Below are 17,460 nucleotides of genomic sequence, written 5' to 3'. Positions count from 1 at the left end.
TTAAATTTTCCGGAAAACAAACGTTGAACGGTGACCGAGCAGATTTTTTGCCGTGGCTTAGAGTTGTTTGAGATATACATATAATTTATTCACCCTTTGGGCATCTTGTAATAGGTAAGGGCGAAGGTTTGAGACGTCTGTAGTTAATTGTCTAAGTGAATGTTGGCTTTATGACTGGAGTCGGGCAAAGGAAGATAAATTATCTCCGCTTTGAGATACAACACGGTAGTCGGCAGCCATGTGTGTGAATTTCCTTAGAGAGTTGCCAGAGTATTAACTCGCTTTTGGGAGTGTTTTCAATGTAATAAACATTTAAACGGCCAGATACAGTTACAAAAAGAAAAAATTTTCAACCTAAGTCATAAATTCTTCCCGAATGTACGCGAACGTCTAACTAGGCGATGGTTAGAAATCGACCATTGCTCGTCGCAGTTCCTCACGGGACATGGCAACTTTAAACATAAACTTCACGAATTCAAACTAGTTCCGTCTCCTTTTTGCGAGTGTTCCACTGATGATGTCAGTCATGAGCAGTCTGCCCATCATATCTTGTGGGAGTGTGATCTTTGGAAACATGAACGTGATATTATAATGCTTAATTCAATACAACATACATCTGTTTCCGCAATTTATTACACCGATCTTGTCGCGACAAGGAAAAATTTCCGTGCTTTTAAGCGATTTTGTGAAAAATATTATTGGCAGGTAGTTGCTAATTGCTCATAAGATAGGCCCCCTTAATTTAATTTATTGTCCGTGGTGCATAATCTTTTTCTTAAAGGTTTTAAACCTTTGTTTGTCACCTGTCATCCGCTTTGCAATGGAGGGAAGTCGAACCTTAATTTCGAACTCCTCCTATGTTCTTCTGATTAATTTCGTTGCGGGTCCAATGACAGTTTAAAAACAATAGATTATGCTTATTCTAGAATGTGCACCTGGTTGAATTTACGTTAAACAGACTCGATTATCGGTCAAAATACCTAATCGTATGTAGGAACAGAACTAAAATTGTATCAATAAAAATATCAACATAAACACTGGGCTTTATTATGTCTAGTTTTTAAAGATAGGCTTCTTATTTCCTAGATTTACAAGTCCAATTAGCATTTTTCCGTCATTTAGTGACTCTAGTTAATCCTACAAAGACACTATTCCTAAAATCTAGGCAACAGTTAACATCTCTATTTGGAGGTAAGTAAATTTTGCCACCAATTGGACACAAATGTAAGCTAAACACCAAGCAACCTGAGGCTTACATTGCGGCTAGCAAGTCCATGGCTACAGTCTGTGTACGTAGTTAAACCGGGCTACCGTATATTATTACGTTGGCAGCAAGTTTGAGATATCAAAATGCAGTCTGCAATTAAACTTGATGTTTCAGTGGTTATTATTACGTCGTAACGTTAAAGCTAGTTATTACGATTGTTTCATTATCTTGGTTCAATTCAAACTTTAGTCATTATGACCATATTGTTTATGTTTATGGTTTTATGCATTTAAAATCTATATTAATATTATAAATGCCCAAGCAACTCATCTGTTTGCATTATTATGTTTTCACGTCTAAAATTTTTTTTAATTTTAAGGAATTTTTTTTTTATAAAAAACATACTTGAAGTTTATATGGAGGAGTTTCCATACCTTTTGAATGGGTATTAACATTATTCGATATACTGGAACTCACGTGGACAATGACGCAAATAATGTAACATTTAGGTACGTACGTAAGAATCAAAGAGAATGGCATCAAAATTTCAAGTCTGTATTAGGATCAGTTCACAGTTGAATGATCACAAAAGACTTCTTACTATCTGTATCTATCAGAAAAATGAATATACCCGGAATACCCGCCTCGTGATACTGTCTTCAGCAGATATAGTTCAATTCCTTTTGAAACGCTACGAACGTATCGGCCATAAGTAGGTACCTACAATAAAGTATTTTCAACTCTGATGTCAAGTATAAATTCATAGAGGCGCAATGAAATTGGATTTTCTTTTCATTTGATCGAACAATTTGTTTCTTAGAATCTTTTATCTGCGATTTGATGATATTTTGATTTAAAACTTACCCTTAAGTGACATATATATCAGAAATGTTATGTTCATAAATGTTAATCATAAGAGTATAATATATATGTTGTTGGTATGCCATATAAATAAAATAAAAATAAATTTAAAAAACTGAATTCGAGAATTTTATCTACTAGGAAATTTCTTTGGTATTATCTATCTATAGGATCAAAGTGGTTTTGGGAATGGTAGGATGTATTAAAAACATTTGTTTTGCCATTTAATTGGAAAGTTTTACTTTGTTATTCACTCGTTTAATTTTGAAGACCAAGTAAAGAGTTTTATTATTATTGAATAGGCAATTCGTCAGTTGCCCTACAAGTGATAGAGTTCGCTCAACAAAAGCGCATTTTCAGCAATACATTAAGGGGATGGGGCATACAATAGTTTTCTCACGGAAAACATTTCAACTATCCTTTCAGTTCCCACCTCCTCGTTGGACTGACGGAATTATTGTACGGAGCACAATACTGACCATAAATGAAAAAGAGATGTGAAGGAAATTGGTACATATTCGTATTTTTGTATAGGCACTTCAGATTGGCTAGATATTTAACTCTTGGTGGAAATTTTCGTTGTATTTATAGTAATTCAAATAAAAATAGGTATTTAATTAAATCACGTCTTTGTACTTAATAGACAGGCTGCTAGGGTAGGATCAATTGGCCACACTCCGTAAACTTTTACCAGTAAAATATCTTAAGTAATTACTCGTATTTTATAAGTAGTTCAACGATCCCTCAACGTTTCCCTTGCCTTGTATATGGACAAATGTTATTAACCGTTTAATTTTGTTAGGTCACTGCACTTCATATCAAAAGCTAGTAAATAAAACTAAGAGACATCCAGCGAGAGAAACACGATTAAATTAAATCCATCTACTCCGTCAGATGGTAAAAAAAATAATTTTAAATTTCTAAATTTCTTCCTGTCTGAGACGGTGCTGTAATTGCTTATTTATTCTTAAATGCCACGTTTAACTTGCATAATTTAAATGCTTTTTTATCATCCTAGTAGACCAATAAAATTGCCTCGTCGTATTTTAAACTTACTGCCATTACCTAGGTAAGAATAGGGTTACAAGTCATTTTCTGGTAGGTATTCGGTATGTGGTGACTATTCGATTGCACATTATTTTAACAAGTTATAAAATGTGGTTACAAAGGTGTGATTTCACAATACTTACTCGTAACAATGTAATGATCTGGTGAAAGGCGATTGTGTCTAGTTGGATCCGTAACTTTAAGGAAATTGGAACAAACGCCCCCATTGCGTGTTTTCGAGGAATTAAGGAAAACAATTAGATCAATTAAACGGAGTTTGGGGGATAAAATTAAATGGCGTATTCAATTCGTAATAATTGAGATGTTAATTATTATTGTTTCAGGATTAAACGAAGTCTAACATCAAAATAGATTTGGCACAATAACAAAATTAGGCAAAGCTACAATATTCTAGTAAAGACGTAGAGTCACACTGAGCCATTAGTACTAGCGGTTTTCTTGTGGACGATAAATTAATAATGTATGAATACACCAATTTAGATATTCAATCTTAAAACTCTACCTCTACTAGTAAACGAAACTTTATTGCTTCTATTGGTAAATAAAAATTTCATTAAACTCCTGAATTCAGAGAATTAACTTCATTCATCGGGTTGAAAAATAACCCGCCAATTCGGAAATCGAAGTACAAAACTATTGCGGTCCGAAGCCTCGGGTCCCGAATGGAAACAACTAGAACAATATCCATAAACCGTTTCACTCCGACAAGACGTGAATTGGTCTTGTTAGAGATCGAAACTTGCGATCGGATCTATTTGACATGGAATTATATTGTTGTGAACGGGTTCACTATCCCGCAGTCTGCGTCATGGTCTTATCGATTGACGGTAGTTTTACAAACTTCTTAGAAGCGATCCAATGCAGGTTTTCCGTCCCAAGTTTTGTTCCACTAACTTTAGGCAGTCATCCGCGAAGCGGGTCCGGTCGATCGTAGCTACTCGCAGATAATACCTATGTACTGTTTTGTTAGGATTGCTGCAATTTTTGTTATAATATTAATGCTTTATTGCTCAATGAACTAGTTCATAAGTAAACTTATATTACGGTTAGTTGTTTAAAAATATCATTAATTTATAACGTGAAATACGACAACAGCAGAAACATGCAAATAGTGCAATAAATTTTAAACCACATTGTCTACCGTTATTTTGAGCTAAATTCTGCAGCCGCTGAAAACCTGCCTCTAGCAAGCTCATTGTTTTACTCGAGTTTTATTTGCCCGAACATGGATTAAAGATTTGATATTTGAACATGCATTTTCCTTTCTTCCTATTTGAGTGCTTTGTTTGTAGAAAAGTTGTGGGATACAACTAAGTTATTAACGTCGCTTCGTCGAAAACGGTTTTAATATTATATGACATGGCTCCCTCTTAATGTAACCAACTACAACAAAGTGTGTGGAATTCCAGAAAACTACCAGGAAGTCGGTATTGAACTTCGCATTATGAAGGTTTCAGGAATAAGAGTTCTCAGAAATAATATCAATCTTTGTACTATTAGTATAACGTACTACTTTGTGAGAATTTAAAAATATGGAGATGTATTTCGCAAAGCATATTTTTCGTTTGAGCCTACTCTAGCTGCAGAGTTTACACGACTGAAGAAAATAGTTCAAATTGTATCGTAAAAATCTAATTCCTTATTGTGTATCTCAGGGTTACAGTAACTATCATTTTATCGTCTAGTTTATATCTCATGAGCGTATTCGATTTCTGGCACAACGGAATGGCATTTTGGCCCAAATCTGTTTTTTTTTATATCCCTAGTTCTTATACACTTAAAGACGAAACGCAGAGGCATAATTTCCAGGGGATGACGGAGTTGTCCTGGTCTGAACACACCCGGTGACGGTGATGGAAAGTTACAAATTACACTCCAATTAGTGTGCTAACCGTGAATTATTATTAAGCGTGCTGGCTAGAGACTGCGTAAAAAAAGTAATAAAATGTGTGACAGATTGTACAGCGCCCCTAGCGGTTACTTTCAAGAACTAAAATCGTTATAAGGTACTTTCAAATCGGGCACACGGGCTCGTGTGGCACGCTAGTCATCCTACTCAACCTGCTCTTGAGTGATTAGATTTTTTACGCACTCACTGCGTTTTATGTAAGCTCATTATAAATCTACTACTTACTTTTCATCTTCTGGCAGCTCGATGTACAGCGGCTGAAGCGTGATGTTGCGCAGATACAGCGGGTAGTCGCCAGCGAGGTAGGTGTGCGAGATCTCTGCCAGCGAGCGGTTGAACGCGGCCACGGCGGCGGCGGCCGAGCGCGGCGCCGCGATGCCGACGTAGAACGCGGCGCGAGCGTCCGCCTGGAGGACACGCAGCTCGCGCCCCGCAACGGTCCCGAGCTAGGGATGAAACGATAAAAATCAAAATGTTTGTCACTATGTATGCCTTTAGCCGGGCTAGGATGCGCGCCGTGATAAAATCTTATCGATGATTTTAGACGATAAACGTACGGTTTTATCGCGTAAAAGCGAATGGCTCGATAAAAGCTTATCACAGCGAGCATCTTAGGTCTACAGGGCATTTACGAGACGTGCTTATGCTCTACCACCACTTGGGGACAATGTTATATGGGCTGGTTTGGAGAGGAAGTGGCAGAAGAAATTCAGTCTCCTCCGTCAGTTTCTACGAACCGCCCATGTTCATCTGTGTTTGTATTGTGTTTTAATTTAATTTAAGCATTTTTTAGTGATTGAAAATTGCCTGCGAAAAGCTGTCATCAAATTGGCAAACATTTAGAAAATATAATATTTTTGGTAAGCACTAACCTTAAATCCAAAAACGATTTGATATGAGTAAGTATCGATACTTTTCAATGATACCGAGTAAGAATCGATGAACGACAGATTGTATCGAGTAAAAGTATCGATACCTCAGTGCTATCAGAGTAAATACAAATGAGTAGATTATCTTCATAGAAACGCACCGAGCGCGGTTTGTATGTGAGCGCACCAATACGTATGCGGCGCGCACGCACACACTGACAAAATTTAGCGTGGATTAGCGGGGAGCTTAGTCGTGGTTGCCCCGAAATTTGTCAGTGTGTGCGTGCGCGCCGCATACGTATATTGGCGCGCTCACATACAAACCGCGCTCGGTGCGTTTCTATGAAGATAAACTACTCATTTGTATTTACTCTGGTGCTATCATTATCCTTACCGCGAGCACGACGCACGCGCACACCGTCGCCAGCGCGGCGCGCGCGCGCATCACGCCCCCCCGCGCCGGCCTCACCGCCGCCCGCGCCCCGCCCGCCCCCCGCACGCCGCCATCGCACCCCGAACACCATCCACGCTCAACGCCTACCCACCCGCTCCTGAGTTACTCGCGCGCACATTTAGCCACGTCTCCACTTTGCACTGGTTCGGAACTATTCGCTTAACGAACGATGGACAGTTGTGATGTTGCCACTACACGCGTATCTGTAACAAGAGATATTAATCTTAATTTCACATAGGGTCTAGGTATATGTTACAGTCAAAACATAATCAGTAATCAGTCAAAACTACTTTTAACTGCACAGTTGGCACTCAAAATTGGCACACCTGGTTTATTTACTTCGTTCACAGAAAAATACGCCTTAAAAGTAACTGCAAAGCATAATACACATAATGGTGCGCGAAAATAGCCTTATCCTTAAAAACTTAAAATAATTATGGGCACCCGCGAATCAGATTTTGGATTTTTTTTGCGAAATCTACCACCAAAGTTGTATTATTAAAATTGTTCAATAGAGCTTATTTAAAAAAATAGACACTGTTCACAAAGTCACCCTGTATATGGTTTTAAAAGAAATGTTTATGGAATGAAAACAATACTAGCATACAACCAAATATCTTTCATAAAATCACTGTAAAATTATAATATTCCTCTAAAAGAAAATATTTCAACAAATAAATCATTTCGATCAAACGTATCAACGTCAATAAATCGGTAGCTTCTTCTTTCATTTTTTCTCAACATCCAAACAATTCAAATATCCATTCAACATGAATCTATTGTGTAGAGTTACTTGTCAGTCCCTATTCGTTATTTTGTGCGTATTGTCTTGAGTTGTGGACGTTTCATAAAACAAACACAAACGTATTTTCCAACATCTCTCGCGGTGTTCTAAAAAATCTCCTCAAGTGTATCCTCATTATTTTCGCAGTTTTTCGTGTAAGTCCCATTTTTATGTCGGGATCAATTTAGCCTGGGAGCCGTACTTGTCTCTACATAACCTATTTATTCTCACGAAAAAGCGTGTTTAGTTAACGTACCTCATTAATTATTTAGGGTGTACTTGTACTCACTGAGCCAAGGAAAACCCCGCAATGTTCGAGTTCGCAATTTGATAGCGTACTTAGTTACACGCTATACTTTGATGCTTTACCTCAGGGCTAATTAGACGAAGAATTCGGCTTTCATAAAGTGTTTTGTTTTAATCGATTATAATACCATTGTATTGGTAATGCCACTGTAATGTTTTTATTAAAGGTATATATTTTTTTTACTCAAGGAGACCGGATATGCTTCATATTATCCATTTTGTCCGAAGTTCTTTAAATTATAACTCATTATTACATAGTAACAAGTCTTCCATCAAAATGCTTGCTATTTCCCGCATTACTACCAAAGTTTTAATCTACACGTAGTTCAGTCAGACCCTCGTCACAAAACTCAAAATTACTAATTGAAAACGACACGCGGATCGCATCAAACACGTTGCGAATTCTAGTTATGTACCTATTTACAACATTAGTTTATACAGGCTGATTTTGTAATCAGTATCCATTTTTACAAGCTTTTATTTACTTTCACATGTCTGGTGTAGGCAAATCTTGCAACTTAAAATTGACCAACTTCCCGGTTTTCCATTGAGCTGAATTTTTTTTATACACTCTAAAGAACAATTTAACAATACAACTTTATCTTACTTATTTTTAATCGTAGAATTTTTCGCGAAGAAAAAATTGAAGATCTTTATCTTAATTTTTAAAAGGATTTTTCTATGAAAGAAGCAAATTTTTCTTTACGTAAATCGTTTAAGTTACTGAGTCTTACGCTTCTTAAAATTTGGATACTGATTGCAAAGTCACCCTGTATACCAACAAAGTGATTGAAGACGACCATCGTTGAACCGTAATTACGGTTCATCATGTCCTTATTTGGGAATCGTAATTCTGTGTTGTGGAACAACGAGGCGTTATGTGGTTTAGGTTTATGTTAGAAGTGGACTAACGATGGACCCAAATTCCAGGCAGTTGGGAAAAGTGGCGTACTTTATAAAACAAAACCTATTACGGTAAAGTTTTTAACAATACTCTTACTATAATTAGCATAAATATTCGTTCGTTGCTTTCGGTAAAATGACGTCCACTGCTGGACAATTGCTTCCTTTATACATGGTGTTTCCTGTAAGGTGTCAAGCCGAAGGCAGTGTACCTACAATGAGTTTACGTTAGGTGTGCTCGCTAGCGAGTACGTCAAAAATCTCTATGAAGATTTTGTTTCTTGAAATTAGCCGCTAGGGGCGCTGCACAATATGTCATACAATTAATGTCATTTTTTTACGCAGTCGCTAGCGAGCACACCTATCGTAAACTCATGGTATGCACAGACCATACCTATCGATTTCATCCCTATGATTCTCACCTCTACCATTTTTCGTAGTTTAGAAGTTATCTTTAATTTTATAACTTTAAAAAAAAATTAGGAGTGATTTTTGTAAAATCGAGTTGCTGTGAAATATTATTTAAATCTTTTCTCACTTCGTAGAGGCACAGAATACATACTTGGTAGAGGTTTTTTTATCCTTTATTTAGGCACACGAAAGTGAATTCATCAATAAATATTTGGATAAAGTTTAAATCTGGGGGCACGGCAGTGCCCCCACCAAGTCGAGCAAAAAACGGCACGGCCGTACCATCCTTTTCTCGAAGCAATTCAGGCCATTTTCGACTGCCTGTAACTTCGTTGTGGATAAAACTAGAAGGCTGAATTTTCATTAGCTATGCAGGCATTGTAAAGACACGGTATATTTAAAATTTCATTCAATTTGAACCAGTAGTTTAAGAATTATAATGGGTCAAAGTTACTTAATTTTGTCACTCACTGACTCACTGACTCACTGACTCACTGACTCACTGACTGACTCACCGATCATCAAAATTCTAAGGCACTTCTAGCAGACCTAGAAGCTTCAAATTTGGAATATAAGTAGTGTTTGGTGTATGAATCAAGGAAAAACTAAAATATTTGGGGGCACGGTAGTGCAACCGCCAAGTCGAGTAATTTTTTTCAATTTCGGTCCAGTTTTCTAGATACATAACTGCTGTCTACAAAATACAAAAAGAAATGAGATTTGGGGGCACGGTAGTGCAACCGCCAAGTCGAGTAAAATTTTTCAATTTCGGTCCAGTTTTCTAGATACATAACTGCTGTCTACAAAATACAAAAAGAAATGAGATCCCATCAAAAACAATACTTGTCAAAAAAACCAAGTCTCACAACTCAGTTGTTCTACGGTAAAAAGTTGTGAGATCCATGTAATACCAAGTCCAGGCCAGGAAATCTTTAACGTTTTACATAAATATATTGACTTGGCCATCGCATGAAAACACGTGTAAATTAAATTATTTAGTGCGATGGCCAAGTCAATATATTTATGTAAAACGTTAAAGATTTCCTGGCCTGGACTTGGTATTACATGGATCTCACAACTTTTTACCGTAGAACAACTGAGTTGTGAGACTTGGTTTTTTTGACAAGTATTGTTTTTGATGGGATTATATTATAAGATTTATAACCACCTGCAGTTATTTCCGAATAACTTACTTCAGCATAAAATCTTCAGCAACTAGTTAAAACAAGATTATGAAGACGCAAAGCAGCCTGCACTGAAGCTCGCAACAAATTGTCTGGAAACTTGCTCGGGGGGAAGAACGTTAGTCCTGCGTCCTTGTTTATACGAGGTAACACGCATGAACGTTTTAGAGACGATGGATTTATACGTTGATAAAATATAACTACAATATTACTGGAAAATGCTTTTGTTCCTGTTAGGACTGTTTATTATATTTTTCAGGTATGGATATTCAATCAAATATACGATTTGAAAAGAAATCGCAAGAAACCTATTTATTGAAAAGAAAATAATTTGAAAATTATAAATAACTTGAAAAAATCGAACTGCCTAAGGCGGGAATTGAACCCACGACCTTCCGCTTGCATAATTTTAATACATAAGTATTCATTTTATATCACAATTTATGAATAGTCAAAAGCACAGTGATTAATTAATAATTCAAAAGTATCACCAATTACGATTTCATAAGACATAACAGCCTTTATTAACCTCGTTGTGTCCTCTTATTTGTTAATTTATCTTCCTTCTTTAAGGTTACAGCTGTCTTTTCCCATTAATTCTCTCTCTCCTTAAGATAGGTTATGCAATTTGAGCCTGCAATTAATCCTGAGCCAATCTTTTTTTCCAATTACGGAGAAAGTGTCACTTAAATCGGCTTTCCTATTAATTAAAATGCCGTTTCGGGGTTAATGGTTTTTTGTCATTTATAAGAAACTTTTGTGCTTCAGGACGACAATGGTCGGACTTTATTACGGTCCTGTTAAAACTTAGAGATTCATCGGCTTTCAAAACTCCAGTAAAATTTTAAGTTGAATTTCTCAATATAGTTAAAATAGCCACAGGCAATTAGATGTAGATCTTAATTTAAACTCGTAATTTAAAGTGTAGTCGACAGTACCTACATCAGTCTAAACATTGTATTGTGATATCGCTTTTATTGCAACTATAAAAATGCCACAGGGCTTAATTTGACATGCCTTTGTCAGTAGGTACAAAAAATAGTCGATATTTTTCATGACCGTAACCAAATTGTAAGTACAATCTTAAGAAAAGTTTGCAAATTACTGTAAAAATTTACAAATGTACTTACATTACCATAAATAGTAATGAACAAGTATTTTTACAATAACTGATAGCCAACTACGTAAATAGGTACCTATCTCAAATAATTATCTCATTTTGACGCGTGACCGTTGTTTAGCTTTATCTTTTGTCAAACGAATAAAGTTACACTGAACTTTCCGAACAGTAAGTAAATCACAATTGGATTCTGTTTCGGCCGTTCTCATTATTCTCATCTACCCGAAAGACGCTAGTAACAAATCAAATCAATCAAATTAGGGTCGAAGCCAAGAGTCTGATATAACTTTACTAACTACTATGTATATTGTATGACCTACGTACGACAGCCAATAATTAAGTAGAAAAAAACAATGACTCGATTAGGCATTGAGGTTTTTCGAATCTACACGCCGAGAGTACCAGCAGAAAACCAAGATAAAGTGCGTGTACAAAAACCACATAACCAATTACCAAGCAGAGACCGTTTCATAAAAGCTTTATCTAGATTAAAATAAGGATTGTTCACTAATTTATTCCAATAGGTGGATGAAAACTATTACTAAACGTCTGCTGATTGTCTACATCGATTGAAAATTCTTCTTTTTTTTTTTTTTTTTTTTTTTTTTTTTATCCACAACGAGGAAGCTCTTGGTCTGTATCTCACCTGATGGTAAGTGACGATCAGGCCGAAGGTGGAAGCGAGCTTCACCCGGCGAACTTCTCTTCTCGATAACAATTTTACAGCTTTTGGTGTTATTTCAAAAACCGATGACTCGCAACTCTCCTAACACCGAAAACAGTGTTATCTTGAGATTTGAAACGGTCTCACCCGAACCCACTCTTAATGCTCTCGCAAGAATGTTTTTATGGCAGCCAAATTGACTTGAGTTTCTACTCCAGTTGGAATAAATTGGGATGGTTATATTGTGCCTGGGGCTATTTTTTCTAACCTTTTAATGGAGGGAATTGTTTTAAGACATTTAAGTTGGCAGAGGTAAAGTTACGGTGTAATTTACTTTCGAGAATCTGAATAAAGAAGCTTTTATTTCGTGATAAGGATCTAGTTCAACAGAGAAGTAAGTAATTGCATGTTTTCATTCACCGTTTTCTTTACTACATATATTGACGTCAAATACTTAATATCAATTTAAAAGAAAACACGTGCATTTTGTTGATTCCAAGTACGAGAATTATATGAAAGAACTAGCTTTCCGCCCGCGGCTTCGCCCGCGTGGAATTTTGTCTGTCACAGAAAAACTTTATCGCGCGCGTCCCTGTTTCAAAAACCGGGATAAAAACTATCCTATGTTCTTTCCCGGGACTCAAACTATCTCTATGCCAAATTTCATCAAAATCGGTTGCGAGGTTTAAGCGGGAAAGCGTAACAGACAGACAGACAGACAGAGTTACTTTCGCATTTATAATATTAGTTGGGATAAGCAATTACAAAACAGAGCTTTCAGTTTGCTGGAACTTACTTCACAAGAAATTAAGCACATGCAGTACAGTTTCCACAACTCCAACTGATGTTGTTGGAATATCAACTCCAGCATTAATTTCATTTTACACGGAATCTTTTACTGTATTGTATTTGCTATAAAGTTTGTAAGACTGTGTCTCATTACAAGGCAAAAATAAGTATCTCGTATGGACGCTCAAACGACTAAAAAATCAGAGATAATAATTGATGGAAAACAACCACCTGTTACTAAACTTTAAGCCTACTAATTAGGTAATCAATCAAGGGCATTAAAGATAGATTTGAATGAATGCCAGCTAACTCATTATCTCCTTTGTTCAGACGACGGCACGTCAAGCTAATCACTGGCATCTTACATAGTAGTGATACGGGTGATATTGCAACAACAATTTTCAGTCTTATGCTAGACTGTACTTTCAAAATGGGAATTAAATGTTGAAATACGTCCCTAGGGCGGGCGGCTGCGGGAGACGCGTCTCGCCCATTCGCGGTAACTACGAGAAGACGTATTCGCAAACTGTTTGCTTTAAATGAAATTAAACACTGACAACTAACGCTCAGAAATGTAGAAAATACCTTAATGACGGCTTATATTTGTAAGTTACCTCAAAAGCTACTTTTTAAAAGCTCTTACTTACATTTTTTATAGCTAGTTAATGCCATAATTAAATAGAAAGTGATTAGTAATTTATGTGGGTGAGGAAATGATAAAGTACCGTGAAACACAGAAGCAAATAATAATCTTATAATTTAATGAAAATTCTGAGTAAGTAATTAATATTTAGGATAAGAAACATGTAATGCCGGAAATTTGTATTCAGTACCTACACTAGAAAACTAGATTAGTCGACGTATTTCACATAAAACTTAAAATATCCCAGCTGTGAAAACTTGAAAATGTACCAGTGATTTATTTTTTACTTCGAAATGTGGGAATACATATTAAAATAAGCTCCGAGGGGCGGCTGCGAGCGAAACGTGGTAATTAGACGTGCGTACTCGCAAACCGTTTGCTTCAAATGGAATTAAGCACTGACAACCGTTGGCAGCCCGGATACGAAGTTAGCCGTTAACAGCAGACAGTGTTAATTTTAAAAACGTTCATTTTAAGTACAATAACATCATACGATACGTTGTGACGTTTGTATCTTTTTACAAGAATTATTATGCCTGTCCGTGATAGCACACGTCGTTTTGAAAACATTCTCCGACCATTTAGAACGTGCTTTATTTTATTTAGACAGGTATTAGAATAACTTATAACATATAACTAAATTATATAGGTATTTTTAATTGGAAGCAGAACGCGGAAAGACTAATAAAAGAAAAAGGTAAGCACTAAACGTTATTTAGACGTTAAAGTTTTTGAGCCTAAGCATTCATTTGGCCAAGAAAACCTAAAAAATAAACGTACACACTCGTTTATTCAGTATCCATACGAATAAACTTGAACTTATTTACTGCTTCAGATAAAGTAAACCGTGTCATTGGTATGCTTTTAACGTCAAACATCAAATTCCTTCAACTTTCGATTTATCGGTTCGGTGTGAAACGCGCTTTCACGGTCGATTTGCTCCACTCGCATATCGTTTTATTTATCGGCGAACCCCTGAATTTATAACTTCACATAGGATTTTACCTGCTCAGAAATTGTAGCTACTTGTGTAGATATTTGCTACGGTCGCGGTAAGTGCGTAGTTTGTAGTGCTACGTGCTACGAAAATATACATGGACTGTAGCATACAGGGTGTAAAGGGCAGTTTGGCAAAACACAAGCAAAAACTCTCGGCTTATCCACGTTTTATATTACTCTTGAATGTCTACGTAAAATCATTTGTGCACTACAAAGTACTTACACTTTTTTAAATAAAAAATCGAAAATTGAGACGCGTATACTCCATCAATATGATGTTGCTGTCAAACCGCGAGAAAAATAATAATTATGACTAGAAAATTTTAGGTGACGTTAAGAAAATCATTCTGCGACGCGAACGTATTCTGTAATTAATGATCGTGTATTTTATATTTATAAATAATAGCCATTGTCAGAAAATACTTCTTCTTCTGTGTAATCCATTAGACTGTCTAGAGTAAAATTGCGTCACCGCGCGGGCGTGCGCGGTTTAACAATAATAACTTTAAATCACAACAAAATGCGCACATAAAAGATTTAAAACCTTTTGTCGGAAACAATAAACCATTATTGGTGTTAGTTTGTCGACTACAACCGTTGTACGACTCGTGCTACATCTATTTTTCTCGATCGCAATCAGAGAAATGAGTTCTGGAAATCAATGAGCCGTTTTAAACAGATAGTTGACAGAAGTACAGTGTATTTTGTAGCACACACGAACAAGACAGTGTTTATTGTCTTATTGTCTAAGCAGCCATTACAAATTTATGAGATTTTCTCATAAATTTGAAAGACGTTAACACTTGGTATCGCAACAAGGACCTCCAAACTTTCAGCCAAGCTATCGCTATGATTTGTTCAAGTATAAATCTAGCTTTAAAGTCAGTTTGTTGAACGTTGCGTGGAATTCCCTGGTAAAATTAGTGACGCAAACTTGGGTGGAACGTGATGATAATACTAGTTGCAAACTCCTTGACATCCAACAAGGAGCTTGGACGTAAAATGCGGGCACAAAGCGGGACTTACTCCGTTTTGTTTTAGTTGTTTTCGTCGTCAGCTTGAGTAGAACTAAAGAGATCTAAGCTAAACAAAGACATAGTTACGTATTTATCAACTCTTAGTGGAAGATGATGTGAATAAAACGACTAGAAATTAAATACAAGTACATTACCAAGCTTTTTTAGAGACAGTCAAAATCCTTGTCAAGTCAGCCATATTACAGAAGACAGACAAAATATTTGAAATGCTTAACTGCCAAGCTTGCTTCAACACTTATGACTATATAGGTATATTTTAAAAACTGTAAACCCTTGAAAAGGAGGCTGATAATAGTGATTGAGTTTCTTGCGCTGCTTCTTCTTAGCATTGGACCATTTATTGTTCCGAAGCAGTGGTAGGGTTAGTACCGGGACGTGTAAATGTGCTTTTTAAAAGCTGAGTTTGAGCTGAGTCAAAAATGAGTTTTTAAAGCACATCAGATTAAACAGTTTTGTCACAAAAATGCCTCTATTCCATCTAAATATCGTAGTTTAACTTGACATAGGACCGTCTGTACAAATATCGAGCAGGTTGAATTCTAGTCTAGCAAAATCGTAACAGCAATGAATCACTTTCACTAGATTCGATTAGAACAGACTGATTAAAGCAGCTTTCAAAGTTAAGCTTAGTTCTCAGAACAAACGTGGTGTACCATTGAAATTCGTAATGTAGTAACAGTGATTACTATAGACTGAGGGGTGGAATTTGAACACAACGGCATCATAAAATGACGTGTAATGCTCCATAATAATATTTATTTTTGTGGCTTGCCATTTCATTTATAGCCATAATTAATTTGAGGTTAAAGTTAACACATTGCTTATGCATATTTTACGAGTATTCTTTAATTGAATAACCTAGTCTGGTACCAAATTTTCAAGTAGATATCTTTAAAGCACCTCACAGCAATATGTTTTAAAAGATGCAATATTGCAACAAAAAATCATAGCCGGAAGAGCGATGTCGATTGTTATGTATAATTTATAGCATGATTATTTCAGAAAATATCTTTATTAGTAAGTTCTGTGAGAATTGACATCGCGGCTACTGTTACATTGTTTGTAGGAGTATAATAAATAATATAAATGGAGCAAACGGTCAATATAGTTGGCGCCCGGGGGTTTATGTGGTGTTCCCGACGTCTCGGTAATTGTACCAGATTCAAGAGTACCCACTTTTATGCTCCGACCATTGTTGCCTTTGAAAAAGCAGAATAAACGTTAACGGCAATGTTGCTTTGTTAAGTTATGATCAAAAGGAAATTAACGGCTTTTGATTCTGTATAATTTTGATCGTAAACATTAGTTGTGGTTTGTCTCTTCAAAATGTATTAGTTAGTAGGTAGACCTCTTGTAAAATGTTTATTGTATAAGTACTAAATGTAGGAATGTTTTGCATGAATTTCAATTGGCTACCAGTCAAATGTGGTACATATCATTTCCAATGTGAGCTGAAATTCTCGGAAACTTAAATGGACTTTCTATAAATCCAGAGTATTTCCATTTCATGGAAAGTTCACTTACTATTAAACCTGAGTATTTCTGGTTCATAGATATAATTCAAAACACTTTTTGGAGATACTAATTTCGTTAGTAATTAATTTTAAATGTAGGTAACAATGATTATTGACGTCTTAAGGGTTTTAACAATGAATAAAAACCCACTAAAATAAACTGAGAAGAAACATTTAGCTCCAAAGTTCTAACTACTCGTAACTAACAACAAATAGCTCAACAACACTGTGAAACAAAAGAAACTGTACACAATCAATGGAGCCAACATAATGAAGTGAATGTAGTTGTGCGGATTCCTTGTGTTCCCTAGAGACGCCGGCGGGGTTATTACGAATCTTAGCAACCGGTTGCTAAGTGTAGGCGACACATGCAGCGATAGCGCGGTGACTTGACGTGACGACAGGCTTATATGAAATTGACAAGAATAGGCGTCTAGTCGCCGAGCTGTCGCTCAGTGCGCTTATTAATAAAAATTTACACCCGGGACAAACACTGGATAAAAACGACATATCCATACTAAATGACAATTCAAAACAGAGCTCAACTAGGGTGTCACTTTTATTAATAAGAGGGTAATTGAAAGGCAACTCGTCTGCTAAGCCAACCAATGACATCGCCACGCAAATGCAGGTGGCGCTAGTTTTCATACATTTTTTGCAGTCTTATAAAGTTAGCGACTGGTTGCTAAGATTCGTAATAGCCCCGCGGGCACGCATCAAATGAATCGCAGCCGTAAC

This window comes from Ostrinia nubilalis, chromosome 4 (genome assembly GCF_963855985.1).
Source record: "Ostrinia nubilalis chromosome 4, ilOstNubi1.1, whole genome shotgun sequence".
NCBI lineage: Eukaryota > Metazoa > Arthropoda > Insecta > Lepidoptera > Crambidae > Ostrinia > Ostrinia nubilalis.
The sequence above is the reverse complement of the archived record's forward strand: the minus strand, read 5'-3'. Positions refer to the sequence as shown.